Genomic DNA, 15,728 nt, shown 5'->3' with positions numbered 1-15,728 from the left:
AACAAAGCCGCATAGCGCAGGTGCAAGGCAATTGCCTGGAAAGGGCGCTATACCAGTCCCTGCGCATCTATTGGACCACCCCCCACACATCCACCGGAGTGGCCCCGGGGGAAGCACTATTCAGGCGTTGCCCAAGAGGGCTATTACCAGAGGTCGGGGAAAAAGAGCTGGCGGTCATTGATGACCAACAAGTGGAGCATGACAGCAGAATGAGGATTGAACAAGAGAATCAGAGGAGAGGGCTCAGACCTCAACAACTGGTGCCTGGTGATGAGGTGCTTATCAGAAACAGGCACCCACATGGGAAGTTATCCCTGACGTACGAACCTGATCCATTGGATGTAGTGGCTGTAAAAGGGTGCATGGTGACAGCCTCGGATGACAACGCATCGGTACCCCCGGACCAGGACGTTGTGGAGGTTCCAACAACGGCGGGTGTTCAGCCCCCCGCCCTCACTCTCTGGTCAGTGTGACAGCCGCCGAGGGATCCCTGCTCTAGGAGACGAGCAGGAGGTACCCCCTGATGACAGGGCGAGGGAAACATGTTCACCTCAGTGACTATGTGTTGGAACCGTTATTCCGATCAACACCGGTGGGGTGCGCTAGTGACAAGGGGACCCGGGTGGTTGTGATTAAAGGGGTCCAGTTGGGTTCTGGTTTTGATGTGATAGCTCGGTTTTAAGTGTGTGATGTTTATACTATTTATTGCTTGTCCTCATGAAAAAGGAGGAGTGTGGTGCTGCCCCTTTAAGGGCTTCAGCACACGGCGGAGTGATGTTGCACTCCGCCGCGTGTCTTTAATTAAAGGGGTTGTGCCCCAGCAGTCAGTGTGACCGGGGGCCCGAACCAAACAGACGTCTCTGCTGTGAGTCTGTGGCGGGTGGGGCTCACGTGATATCGCGGGGCCGCATAGTGCTAACCAATAGTGCCTTCGCTGGGAGACAAAGGCATCAGTAATTCTACGGCTAGTTCTAAAAGTTCATTATCAGTTACTGAACAGTCCTGAGAAGGCCCGGGGAGGAGGAGGATCCTTGGCTCTGCTACGCAGGTCGTACATGCAGGGAGGGAGGATGCAATAACAAACAGATAGTTTGCTGTATACACAAAGATGTAATACCGTACTCATTGCACTTAACTTACCTTCAGATCTTTTCTGCCTAGCCGCTTGCCTTTCTCGCCGAACTGCGGCACTGCAAATACTCACTGCACACACTGTGCGCACTGTGCGCTGTGTGCGTGATTTTAAAGCCTTTAGCCGCACCTCCTCAGTGCAGGCACTGGCAACAGACTTGCCAAAGGTCAGTATACAAGCACAATCCAACATAGTTTCCTGCCGCACTGCCAATGCACACTGCACAAACTGGTACGTTGAAATTGATATTGATATTTTATTTGTATCACGCTTGTACACAAGTGTTTCAGATCGCGACGAGGCAAGGGAGGGTAACAGGGGAGAACAAGAAACAATCTTACTAGGCAAAAGGGGAAAAAGTGGGAAAAAGTGCAAGGAGGGAGAGGTGAAAAGTGCTGAGCAAAATGAATGAAAATAAATAATATAAACACAAACAGCAGCAGTGAAGCCAGCAAGTGGCAAATGCTAGGAATTAAGGCGACAGACGGGGAGTGTTTGATAAGTGCAGAAAACAGGGGGGGACTGTAGGGTTACAGATACAGACCCAAGTGCAAGGGAATGCCGGAGGCTGTCTAGGTGGGTGGCAGGGTGAGCAGGTACCTGGGCCCGAAAATCAGAGGGTGACCATGTGCACGATGACAAGACAGAACAGATCAGCAGGGCAGAGGAGGAGAGAAGGCAGAAGCAAAGAGGAAGGTCTTGAGGTGCTTCCAGAACCGGAGATTGTTCTCCTCAAGTTTCAGAGTGACAGGGATGCTGTTCCAGAGGGAGGCCCCAGCCTAAGACAGAGATATAGCCCCAGCTTGTTTCTTTGAAAACCGACTGACCCAGAGGGAGCTAGAGGTGGAGGAGCAAAGAGCTCGGGATGGAAGGTATTTACAGAGGGATAGCTGAAGGTAATTTGGGCCCAGGCCCCAGAAAGCCTTATGGACAATGCAAAGGGTCTTGAATTTAATCCTTGCATCCACTGGGAGCCAATGAGGAGATTTCAGGCTGGAGAGATAAGATCCCAGGGCTTGAGGCCAAGGACAAGTCTTGCAGTCCTGTTCTGGATAAGTTGCAAAGGGCGAAGAGTGGAAGCAGGGAGGTTTAGAAAGAGGCTGTTATAATAATCCAACCTAGAGAGAACCAGGGCTCGAGAGACAATGGGGTCATTATGACCCTCGTGGTAGCCTTGCCGGAAAATACTGGCACGGCTGCCACCGGAGTTAGGAATTTACCAGCGCCTGGCAATGGGGAATTACCATGGGATTACAGTCCAGGCAGACCTGGTAAATCCCCATTGCCAGGTGCCAGTAATTAATACTCCCCATTCCTATTTAAGTCCCATTGTACTCAACGGGGATGGGGAGGCTGGATGCACCAGCACCATTCATGAATGGTGCTGATGAATCCATCGAGGTCTGCTCGTGGGAGCCGGTCCACCCGCCAGGTCACCTGGCGGGCGGAAAGGCACCCGCTTGCAGAACTCGTAGTTTGCCAGTCCAGTAATAACATGCCGGTAGCTTACCGGGACCATTGTTACCGGACCAGCAAACTTGAGGCCCAGTGACCTTCTGGGGGAAGGAGAGAAAGAGAGAATACCTCCGAGGAGGTGGAGTAGGCAGTTTGACTTTTTAGAGACATCAGAGATATGGGCAGAGACGGAAAGCGTGGAGTCAAAGATGACCCAAGGTTCTTAGCCTCGCAAGTGGGGTTAGGAGAAGGGCCAAGGGAGGCTGGCCAAAGAGTGACAGGAAAGGAGGATGAAGGTGTGCCAATGAGGAGGATCTCCATCAAGCTGCCATTCAAGCAGAGATGATTGGCGGCACACCAATCCTGAATGGCAGACAGGCTGTCGGAGATGAGAGAAGGGGAAGAGGTGGCTGAGGGAAGCCTGAAAATGAGTTGAGTGTCATCAGCATAGCACTGAACATTTTAGCATAAAATGGCAATGCGGTGGGTGACAGTTGCCAGGTATTGGTTAAAGAGCCAGGACGAGAGGTTGGACCCCTCAGGAAAACCACAATAAATATACTATTTTCTGTACCTCAGAAATGTTTTTCGGAGAAGTCTAGACATGATCAACTACACCCAGAAGCATAGAAGTGTACAGATACTGTTGAAATAGAAAGTATATCGTGCCTCCTATTGTAATAAATATATTTAATATTGGCCTACGCCAAGCTGCTCAAAAGTCGCTTGCGAAAGAAATCTGTGTTGCAAGGTCCTGACCTTAAATGCATGTAGGCCACCATTTTAGGTCAAACCGCCATTTTAGGATTCGTTGTGTAAAAGTTACCCTGTGAGCTAAAATGGTGGACGATGTCATTGCAAAATACAACATGGCCATCTTGACCTCTGTACATAGCTAATGTGTAATCTGCCTGCAGGCCACTTGTTGAGGTCATGAACTAAGGCCTTGTTCTTCACTGACCTATGTGTAGAAGGATTACTCGTGCAATGAAAACTAATCCACAAGCATTGTCAGGTGTCTTGACCCACGTTTGAACTATTATGCTACAACATTTTGTGCTTTGGGCTTAGAAAATCCAAGATGGCTGAAAAACCCACATTTGCACCATAATCCAGGAAAGCCGCGCAGTTTTAGCGCACACCAAAATGGTCTCCTGACCCGCCACCCACCAGTGCGAACGTGATGTTCCAGAAGAGCCATGAGTGAAACGTGGTGCCAAAGGAAAAACAGCGGTACCTGTTAGCTAAAAGAAAAGCACTTTGAAATCACCTTTGTTTCTCTGAATGCAAGCTCAAAATGCCTATTTCAAACATTGCAAGATATTCAAAAATCTTACTGAACACCAGCAGACGTCTTGTAGAATGAAGCTTTGGGTGCATACCAAATCTGGAAAGATGAAGAGCCTAAAATAATGTTCAGAACAACATTGGCTGAGTTGTGGATGTCAGCAGCTTAAGTGAAATGGGATTTAAAGCCACAAAAATCAAAATGTTTAAAATAAATGAGTGACCTACTCTTGAGTGTCACATAGGTTGCAACTGTTTAAATGTCATCGTTTTGAACTTAGAATCAGCGTTCTAGCTGCATGTTTCAAAATTGTAAGTTTGATTTGAATGAAGAAAAATTGGAACAAAAGTGACATTTGGCTGAAGCCTGGCTTAAAGAGATTGAATTCTGCCCAGCAACTACCCCTGACAGGAGTTGAACCTTGCACAGCAACTTCATTCACAGGCCTGGCTGCCTTCTGCTGTTCCCACCAAAAGGAGATCACACCTCTTTGATTGAATTAGGGGAGGAGCTCCTGGGAGCAGGGAAACAGAACAATGAACTTCTCTTTGCTCCAAGCAATTTCTAAATCTGGGGGTCGTATATGGCTTCCTCTCGGAAGGAACTGGCAGGAGCACTGCCTCTGTGAGCCAGCTGAGCTTGGAGGCGGGGACAGACAGAAATCCCCCCATGTGCTTTGGAACCTAAACCACACGCATCTGGGCCAGAGCATCATTTCAAAAAGATGGTTAATTCATAGTTTATAATTGTCAAAATTCTATCAATGATATCATGATTCCGGTGATTTTTCTGTGCACATTTTAAGAGGTGTTAGGACTCTGTGGTATGGTCTGGGGGGTAGTACCGGAAAATAGGGTATTAATCCAAATGTATGTATGTTAAAAATCTGACACTTCATCATCTGATGCCCATATTCCTTGCGCACATTTGTGTAAATTCTGGAAAAGTTTAGAGGTTGTGTTCTGGGTGAAAAGGGCAGAATTCTGTCAGAAGTGGACACAACATCTTACAAAGACAGGGATCGGATGGATTGGTGCTACAGAAAATATGTTAACCGGACATATAATATCAGAAAAATTGTACATAGATAAATATGCATTTAAGTCAAAAATAGATTTGTGTGCAAAGTGACAAGGGGAGTGTTCTTTCTGTATGCCATAGAAAGGAATGCCGGATGACTCACAATTTAGTTCCCCAGTCAGGCGACAGAGAATCCTATAGCCTATCAGGATCCTCAGAGGGTTGGGCATAGAAAGTCAGCTTTCCCACCCACTTTCAAAAGACATAAAAAGAGCCACTGAGACCCAAGGACACATTCACTTTCCACTTTCTTGCGAAGCACTTTGCCGGACCAGACAAAATCAGTATCCAGAAGGACCCTAGACTCCAGATAGACTCCAGAACTTGAAGAAGAGAGGCCTGAACCAAAAGATGAATCCTTCTCAGCAGGCCTCAGAATCCAGCCACCTAACCAAACTATTCAACAGCCGGGTGAGCTGTTTGATTGTGGCTAGAACCCTGTGCCAGAACCCAGAAAGCAGAGCTGTATCCAGACCGCCGTGCAGTGCTGATAGAAGACCAGGCCCAGACCAGACCGCTGTGCAGTGCCAGAACTTTTTCCAGAACCAGAGATCCAGACCAGCAGAGCAGAGAGAACCGCAGCTAAACCTGTTGACCAGATCTGTGACGAGGCCCATTCCTTCCAAAATTAGGAGTGAGTATCCAGCCAGAGCTGTGCAAACCAATCTCTTAGTTTAAAATAATCTAATTCAAACCATTTCCACCTATTTAGAATTGCATAGAAATCGTGTGTCCATTCTATGATTTCAAACCTGTGAAAGTGTCATTTGCCATTTGAATCTTACTTTATTTCTGAAAATCTACCTCCGCAAACACATCCGTATCTTTTGAACCGCGTGTGCAACTCCTTATAGTTTTTCCGTAATCGCGCTCAACGCACTCGGAAAAAGTGCAGCGAATTGCAATTTGAATCAAATTTCTCCACCTGTCAAAATTGCTGTCTTTTGCTTGCAACTGCTGAAATCCGTTTTCAACCTGATACTCCCTCATGAATCACTGATAGTGTTGATCTGAACCAATCTTAAGTAGCTATCACCTACCCTGAATGCCCTATAGGGAATTAAAATCATTTTTAGCGTATTTTCACTTCTTTGCAAATCACTGTTAAAGTATTTTGGCTGTGTTTAAAATCATCCCTGTTGCTCTAAGCTTGATAGGGGGGAACTGAATTGGTATTGCATTTGATTGTATTCGTGAAAATTAGGTGCTCTCCTTCCATCTCCTTATATTGCATAGAGGGGGAGTGAATTGTCAAAAGAAAAAGTGATCATATTATCTCTTGTGGAAACCACCACAGTTTATTTCTGTGCTGCATTCTTTTCCATCATTGCATTTCCTTGAAACCATAAAAGCATTCTCAGCTACTTTATCCTCTCTATACCAATTCCTAAGTAATTAAAAAAAATTTGCTAGTGTAATATTATCCATTGTTGATCACTGTCATATTCATAAGTGTGCTATCAAATATTAATTTATTTATAAAAGTGTGATATATATCTTGTTTAATTTTTCAATAAATATTTTAATTTACAAAACAAACCTACTTCTTGGCTCAGTGAGGCCAGGGGGATTCAAAGAGAGGGGCGTTATACAAGGGTTTATCATCCAGATCTACAAACTTGTCATAAAAATATATAATTGAGGGCTTCCCTTGGGCATCCCAGACTCGGCATTGACTTAGTTGGAGTGCTGAATTGAAGTCATTTAACAGCATATGTCGAGACAATGTATTCAAATACTGAACAAAGAACATCTGTTTAACTACATTGTATTAATGTTTAAGAAGGTCTGCATGGAAAACTTTAAAAATACACAGCTATTGCATATGCTTGTTGATACATGTATTAAAGGCAAACCAGTTATATGTGGTTATTTGAGACTTGGCACGAACCCTAGATCGGTGATATATTAAAAGGAATATTAACCCGAAGTGGGGCTGGGCATCTCGCCCACAAAATGTATAAAAAGCAAATGCATTCTAATGTACAGCGTCTCTCGCTGAACACACTGAACCACGCTGGAGTTCGTTGTGTTGTACTGAGGGCCGGTAGATATCTGATTTTGCTCTGTTTTTTGTAATTGGATTCAGTATAGAATAAAGTACTTTGCATGTTCCTTTGCAACCCGTGTCTGGTGTATTTTCCTTTTGGGGTACTCAGCCTTGATATTCTTTTTTCTGTTTTCACAATACAAAAATACAGTCCCCGTAAGATCATGGAGTAATAATATGTACAAACAGTCCTTGGATTACACCATTAGTCCCTCATTCACCCATTCAAGACTTTAGAGCAGTAAAGGCTGTAGTATCACTTTAAGTCCTGATAGTCACAAATCTAGCTAACATACGTTCCTGCATTCCCAAAAAAACGATGTTGCTCACAGTAATATACCTCTGTGTTGCATCCATTTTCATGCCCATACACATAGATAGTAGGCATGTGTCCACTTTAATCTATCATGGAATCCTGTATATGTGGACTCTCCTGGCACAGGTGTACACTGAATCCTCCATCCTCTTCTCCCAGCAACTCAGAATTGTTTTCAAGTTGGATGTGAACACATTTAAGGCGATTATACTGCACCAAGCACCGTACTTGACAGAAAACATTCAAGTAGTAGGTGGCTATATACCAAGGGGTCTGCAACCTCTGGCTCTTCAAATGTTTTGGACTACAAATCCCACCAGTCCTAGCCAGCAGGTTCAATGGGTAGGCATCATGGGACTCGTAGTCAAAACATCTTCGGAGCCTCAGGTAGTAGCAGATGCATGCTCTAGACTATTGCGCAGCAGAGGCATTCTTTGCTTAACCATCTATAAGGCTCCAAAGAAGCTTTAGCCAGATTCTTGGAATCCTTTACTCAAATGCAGCACCTCCATTGCCCCTTGTTCATGAACCCATTTTAACATGTTCCTGTTTCTTAAAAGAGCATTTTAAAAAAAGGGCAATTGGTGTTCTTTGAATTGTAATAGACGTTACCTTTTGTGCTCTGCGCGTCAATGCTTTGTAGTTAGGCTTGCACAATATAAAAAATGCAAATACATATTTAAAAAACGTAAGTACTTAGATGACATCCAATTCCAGGGACAGTCAGTTTTAGCATAGTTAGTAGATTACCTGCTCTGAGCGTCTCGTTCATATAAAGCCTGCAAGTATGACACGCATTACCTCTCAAAGGGGACACAGCCTACAGACATACCCTGCAATTTTTTAGGAAAAGAGTTAGGACATAACTAACTCATGCACCTAAGCCATTTTTAAGGTGCCAAAATCTCAGACTGGAACACAGATGAGAGCATTTTTGGGAATGACTGGGTACTGCGTCCAAAGAAAATGAGGCTACGCAGAGATAGTAAAACCATTATAGCAACTGTCTAAAATGAATACCCAAGACTGTTGTGCCTGACAGAAGAAACAGGCTAAGGACTTTAGAAGCAGTTTAACAAGCACTGTCATATACTCCCCATACTAGAAATGAAAATCACACTATATTGTCATTGAACAAATTGATTTTCACAAGCTCTCCTCACACAAACACACATATTGAAATAGAGACCAATCTGTTAGGGTATCGCTTTAGACCCATTTGGAGCCGGAATGCTCCCAAGTATCATGTCTGTTGCTTCCACTATTAATCAAGTGGTAAATGCATAATAAACTAGATAGTGACAGTGTGCAAGTACTTCAGCCCTAGAGTCAGCACTTCATCAGAACTGTAAATTACGAATATGTGGTGGTGTTTCCTCTCCCTCTCCAAGCTCATTGCACTCTTTCTTAGAGCATATTGGAGCAAAGGCTACTTGCAGATTCCAACACATCCTGCTCGAGACTTTGGTCTTTCCCACAATGTCTGGTGAAAAGATGGGTCAATAGTATGCAATGGGCTTCATCACGAGTTGGGCGGTAGCACTTAAATGCAGCAGTCATGCTATTACCGCCGCATTTAAGGGATGCCCCGATCACAAGTTTAGTGTCCTGTTTTCGGCCCAATTTCCATTGGCTGTATTAGCACACAGTATTTGCACCGAAAATGCCCCATTGGATCCAATGGACCCAATGGGGAATGGGGATTTTCTGTTAACACCTAACCCGTGATTCGGCACTAATAACGTACACTGACTGATGTTGACACAATTACAGTTGGGCGGTGTTACCACAGGCATACCACACAAATCGTGATAAGGCCCAGTACTGTCTGGTCCAAGGATTCCTTTTGGAATCTTAAATCTACAGATATATCTTGTACATCAGTGACATTATTGTGATCACATTAATGATCCTACTGGATATGACATACGTACTGCAATCAGTAATTCTAGATTGATTTAATTTACAAGAACTTCATGTTTCAGTTCATGAACAGTATATTATGTTATGTTATGTTATGTTATGTTATGTTAAAGGTACTTGTATAGCGCACCATCACCAACGGAAATGATCCCCAGGCGCTCTGGTGGATCTTTAAATGAGAAGGTGGGATGGGTTAGTAAGGTGAAGAGGGAGTAGGATAGTGATAGGAGTGGTGTACTGTTGGCAGCTTCAACTCGTTATACACTGGGTGTTGAGCTTTGGTGCAAGTATTGGGTCGGTGTCAGTCCACATGTGCTGTTGGTGCGGCTTATGTGTTGTTGCGGTGTGGTGAAGTTTCGTGCAGCTTTTTGTGCGAGAGATGGTTGTGTGAGATTTTTGAGTGAGTAAGTATGCAGAGATATTGAGCTTCTATTGGTTAGTGCGTTATATTATATTTAACATGCTAACATTCACAGTTCTGTCTAAGTGTAGCGCTTTCTGACCTACGTAACTATGTCCACGTGTGGACCTCGCCACCCTTCGCAATCCCATCTAGATGCGGCGCAGGCTAACGTGCACAATTCAAGTGTAGGAGACGCTAGTATTCTCAGTTCCTTCAAGCGTTGCGTTTGGTCATCTTCATAATTCCATCTAAGTATGGCACATACCAACATTGACAATTCCATCTAAGTGTGTCAATGGCTACCCTTTCTATTTCCGTCTAAGTGTAGTGTGGGGAATTAATGTAGCAAAGATTGAATTAACTGGGAAATTCTGCATACTTCTAAATGTTGTGCAACAACCTTAATGCCCTGTTAACTAAAGGTGTGCTTTTATAAAATGTGCAAATTCGGATTAATGCTGGATAATATTGTATTCATTCACAATGCAGTTACTGATAGCAACTCTGACTAGGCCTGGACAAACTTTCATGCAGAATCTCAATTCACCTAAATTGCAGGTGATTCACACAGGTCAAAAAGTTTACCATTCAGCCACATGGCTTAAAGCAGGACACATGAATGGAGTTCATATTCATTCTCATGCAGCTTTTCAGAGAGACAGGCAATTGTGTCTGAAAGCATGCTCGCACTATTTAGTGGAGGGTATATAACTGGAGTGGGGATGAATTCAGAAACATGAGCTAGAAATGGATACGATTTTTATTTGCTTCAGGCATGTGGGCATGCAATGGCAGGTGTCAAAATGATCAGCCAGCCAAACCCACATTTGTTGTACTTAGTAGATCTTCACATATTGATTACATTTTGGTACAAACCCATGACTGGCACCATTTATTGGGCCTCATCACTAGTTGAGCAGTAGCCCTTAAATGCAGCAGTAACTTTATTACCTCTGCATTTAAGGGCTGGCTCTATCACGAGTCTGCCATGTTTACCCCCAGCTCAGATCTGGGGGTAAACACACAGAGAAACTGGCCGTTTACAGTGAAATTACCTCCTGCAGTATTATTGCACAGTAACTGTGCCAAAAATTCCCCTTTGGGTCCAATGGACCCAATGGGGAATGGGGATTTACAGGTAGCACCCAACTCGTGATATGGCAGTAGTACTGCCATATTCGTGTCCGCGAACGCTAATAAAGTTGGCCGGTGTTGCAGCCCAGATACCGCCCAACTCGTTGTGAGGCCCTGTGTCTTTTAATGTAGACGAACGGTAGGAGAGTGACCACCGGCCTCTCTCTGTTCAACTTAGGTGGGAAGGAGTTTGGAACCTCTCAGCGCCAAACTCTAATAAAAGAGCAACTCTCCAAGTCAAAGTTGCAGGAAATGCACAACATACTTTATAATTGTCAGAACTTGAGGGAAATGAACACCTTTACAAATTGTATGCTGGAATATTAGGGTCCCTACAACACTTGACAGCTCTTGAAATTGCGGACCATACAATTTTTGGAGAAATTATGAGAATTATGAGTTCATTGGCGGAAGTAAAGGCGGCTATGTTAAGCCAAAAAAATGCCACGGTTCTGGGGCCAAATAAGATACTGATTGATATCTATAGAACTGAAATCGATATCTGGACTCCAATACTGTGTCGTCTGTTCAACGCTGTCACACATCTGGGGGAGGAACCCTGATCCTGGATTTTAACAGAAATCGTGCCAATATATAAAACAAGAGGCAGGAAAAGCTCTGTGAATTACAGGCATGCCATAGAATGGGATGAGGTTCAAAATGACTTATACATTTTGAATGCCGAATTTCCATCTGAGGAAAAAGTCACACAAACAACAACCAAACCCAACAAAAATGCACAGGGCAACAAGGGTACAGATAATGAGAAAAACAAAAAAAGGAGATGAGCCCTTTCAGAAAAACCAGCCGTGGGGGGATAAATCTAATGCCCACGGACAGAACAAAAACCAACACGAGCCCAAAGCCAATATCCATGCAGGAATTTTGCAAAAAACTCATGCACATGGGGCAAAGAATGTTGGTACAAACACAACTGTACAAACTGCAGTGGCGACCACCCGGTCAGCAACTGCACCAGTCTCCCCGCCAAAAACACAAAGGATTAACAAACACCCAGGCCAGCCAAAAGAACAAACAATATTAGTGCCAGGCAGAACACCCATCAACCCCAGCAATTTCAGCAAAGCACTAGGGGATTACCCGGACAGGGAAACAAGCGCAGCAATTCTACAAGGTTTCAAAAAAGGTTTTATCATACCATTTAAAGGAACAGGGTCTCCCAACATCCCAAAACATCTAAAATCCGCCAGGGACAACCCAGAAGCAGTGAAATTAAAGTTGAAAAAAGAGCTAAGCCTGGGCAGAATAGCGGGCCCCTGGGAAGACATGCCATTCCATGACTACCTAGTCTCACCGCTAGGCCTGGTTCCCAAAAACGAACCAGGCAAAATGAGGCTAATTGACCACCTATCCTATCCAAAGGGCCAATCGCTGAATGACGGCATTCCGCATAATGAATCAGCAGTTTTTTATAGCCAATTCCAAGAGGCAGTAAGACTCATACAAGAATGCAGCAAGAACGCTCTAATGGCCAAGTTGGACATCAAATCCGCTTTCAGACTCTTCCCGGTCCACCCCAAATCCTAACAATGGCCGGGCTTTACCTTTGAAGGAAAATGTTATGTTGATAGATCCCTCCCCATGGGTTGCGCAGTCTCCTGCGCCCTATTTGAGCAGTTCAGCTACTTTTTTCAATGGGCTTTTCAGAATCAGCGCCCCGGGGCAAAAATAGTACACTACCTACATGATTTCATGGTCATGGGCCCCTCAGAGTCAGGAGAATGCAAACTGGCATTAGCAGAGCTGGAACAGATGGCCACCATATGGGGCATCCCTCTGGCCAAGGAAAAGACAACCAAGCCATCCACCAACATAATCTCCCTAGGCATTGAGATAGACTCAGCCAGGAGTATTTGCAGAATCCCCAACACAAAAATAGCTGAGCTACTAGAAAAATTCTAAACTTTAAGCACAAAAGACAAGGGCACAGTAAAATAATTGCAATCACTGGCAGGCATCCTCAACTTCGCAGCCAGAATCATCCCACAAGGGAAAGTTTTTTCCAGGAGTCTCGAGTTCAGAACTAAATCTTGCACCCAACCCCATCCCGGCTAGGCAAAGAAGTGAAAGAGGACCTAAAAATCTGGGAGAACTTCTTAAGACATTTTAATGGGAGCATCCTGTGGCGCACGACAATGAATGCATGGGCCAACAGGACCCTTTCCACAGACGCAGTCGGGAGCAAAGGTTTTGGTGCCATCCTGGGCACAGAATGGGTGGCCGAGCAATGGCCAAAAACATTGCAGTCGGCAGGATGGACAAAAAACATCACACTTTTAGAAATATTTCCCATCTGGCTAACAATACGCATCTGGGGCAGGCAGCTAGCTAACACGGAAGTCTTGGTTTGGTGTGACAACATGGCAGTGGTAGGCATCATAAACAGAAGAACCACCAAATGCCAGCTGGTACTAAAATTCCTAAGAGCCATTACCATGGTCTCGCTACAACAGAACATTGTGGTAAAAGCCAAACACATCATCGGAACGGATAATAACATTGCATATGGTTTATCTCGTTTTCAGTGGAGAAGATTCCAGAAGCTAGCGCCACATGCCCGAGAATTGATGACACTAATACCAGCGGACTGCTAGGAAATAATGAGAAAATAAAAGAGATTACATCAACACCGCTGCCAAAGAGCCAAGGCCAGGATGCACAAGAAAAATCCGGCACCTCAAAGATGGGTGCCAACTACACTCTGCTTGCAGAGATCATGAACCCTAATACGGGGTTCCTTACAGAAATGGCAGAGAAAGCGCTGGCCAGCACTACCACAGCACAATACACTAAGTGCTTACAAAATGTGTTTAAAACAATAGGTTCAAACCACATTGAATTAATAACAGTAAAGGAGATAGAAATGTTTTTAAAATGGGCGCATGACAAAGGGTACAAAAGGGATTGGGCAAGAAGACAATTAGTCGCAATATCTTACTACTCCAAACTCCGGGGGGACACATACCCCACCCAGAGCACACTTATCACTTATGCCATGAAGGGCTGTGGCAAAATAGAAGGACCCTAGGTAGACACCCGCCGCCTGCTTGATTTTGACAAATTGGTAAAAATAACAAGCCAACTGGAATACATTTGCCACCATCCATAGGAAGGCCTGTTATTTAGAACTGCTTTTTCCTTGGCATATTTTGGGGCTTTCCGCATTGGAGAGCTCATCACCTCCACCACCAAAGCCAGCAATGGTTTAGGCATAATGGAAACCAGGGTCAGACGGGACAGTGTTACCATAGAGAGACAACAGTCCAAAACAGGGGCCAGAAGAACCATCAGCATTTGCTGCATTGATGATGCAACAAACTGCCCAGTATGTATCACCAACCTATACTATGCACAAAGGCCAAAATTACTGTGGAGGTTCCTAATTCACAGGGATGCCTCGGCACTAAGCTGCTACCAATTCAAAGGGGTTCTGTTAAAACCCATCAGCAAGGCAGGATGGGACCCCAAGGAATTCGGGACCACTCGTTAAGAATCGGGGCCGCAACCACAGCATGGCAAGGGGGACTCGCCCCCCAACAAGTAAAAAACACAGGGGGATGGAAGTCAGACTGTTACAAAAGATACATCAGACCAGAACTAATATAGCCCCCCCTTTTTTTTCTCCCACCAGAACCTCCAGCCAAGTGGACCAACCCCCTCCGGTCAGCATGGATAGTCGGTCACGCGTTCATTTTCAGGACAGGGCGCTGGGCAGAAGAAACCAAGGAGGGCCCACCATTTAAGAATACCATCACATTCTGGTGGGGTTACAGAGGCCTCCATTGGGCAGACATACATGACAAGTTAGCGGACCTGGTCGCCTACAGGGACCCGCCTGAATTTTTGATAATACATTTAGGTGGCAATGACCTGGTGTCCACAGGAAGAAGAAGCTTACTCGAGGAAATATGCACCTTTCTAGCAGGCATCTCCCATAGCTGGAAAGATACTGAAATGTATTTTTCAGCCATCCTGCCCAGACAAAAATGGCAGGGGGCCACTTGTTACAAATCTATAGACATTTCCAGAAGAAAACTCAACAGAGGGATAGAAACATTCTGCATAGCCAGGGGCATAGGGTTCATAAAACACCCAGCCATTACGTTAGGAGATCCTGACCTATTTCTCAAAGACGGCCTACACCTGTCAGGATCGGGTATGGAACATTTCTTCAGAAAAATCTCCTCCACCCTAGTCAACAGGGGCTGCAGATAATCACTTTTGGGGAAACACGGGCATCCGAGAACCTACCCGTGTATGGCGGTACGGGCCAGAGGGGGATACTTCTGGACCCGGTGCCCAAAAGTATGATACCATGTAGATATTTGATTATTGTTATTATTTCATAACCATATTGGTAACAATAAAATCCTACAGCCTTTTTATTGCGAACACTTGCAAAACGTGTGGTCTAACTCACTATGCGGGGTGGGTGGGACGGTTATGACATTTTGCATGCACATGGGTCCAGCAGTTATGGGCAATGCTGTAGGGCCCCCCAAAGCGAGGCAGGGTAACTGCTGGTACCATCCAGCAAGCCTGGGAGAGGGCCAGCTCCCCCCACTATCCAGGCCTGGCCGCTCTCCACTCCACCACTTAGTCAGGAGACAGCAGTCTCCCTCCACGACAAAGCAAAGGAACGGTGAGGTGAGAAAATCACCTCATCCTTCCAATAAGCAGCAGGGTGCTAAGCGCCCTAAGGACCTAACATAGGAAGGCTGAGAGAACAGGAACACACACCCCTGCCTGGGGGGACAGACAGTCGGCTCTGCCGGCCTGGGGGCTGGGTCATTCCCCAACAGATACACTTCAAAGACCCAGGGCTTGCCCTCGGTCTTATAAAATGAGCTTCCAGCTCAACAGAAAATCACAATCTGTTTGTGACCCTGAATGGGGACTCAAACAGGCTGGAGGTACACTGTGAAC

This window comes from Ambystoma mexicanum, chromosome 8 (genome assembly GCF_040938575.1).
Source record: "Ambystoma mexicanum isolate Mex_15411 chromosome 8, UKY_AmexF1_1, whole genome shotgun sequence".
Classification (NCBI taxonomy): Eukaryota; Metazoa; Chordata; class Amphibia; order Caudata; family Ambystomatidae; genus Ambystoma; species Ambystoma mexicanum.
The sequence above is the reverse complement of the archived record's forward strand: the minus strand, read 5'-3'. Positions refer to the sequence as shown.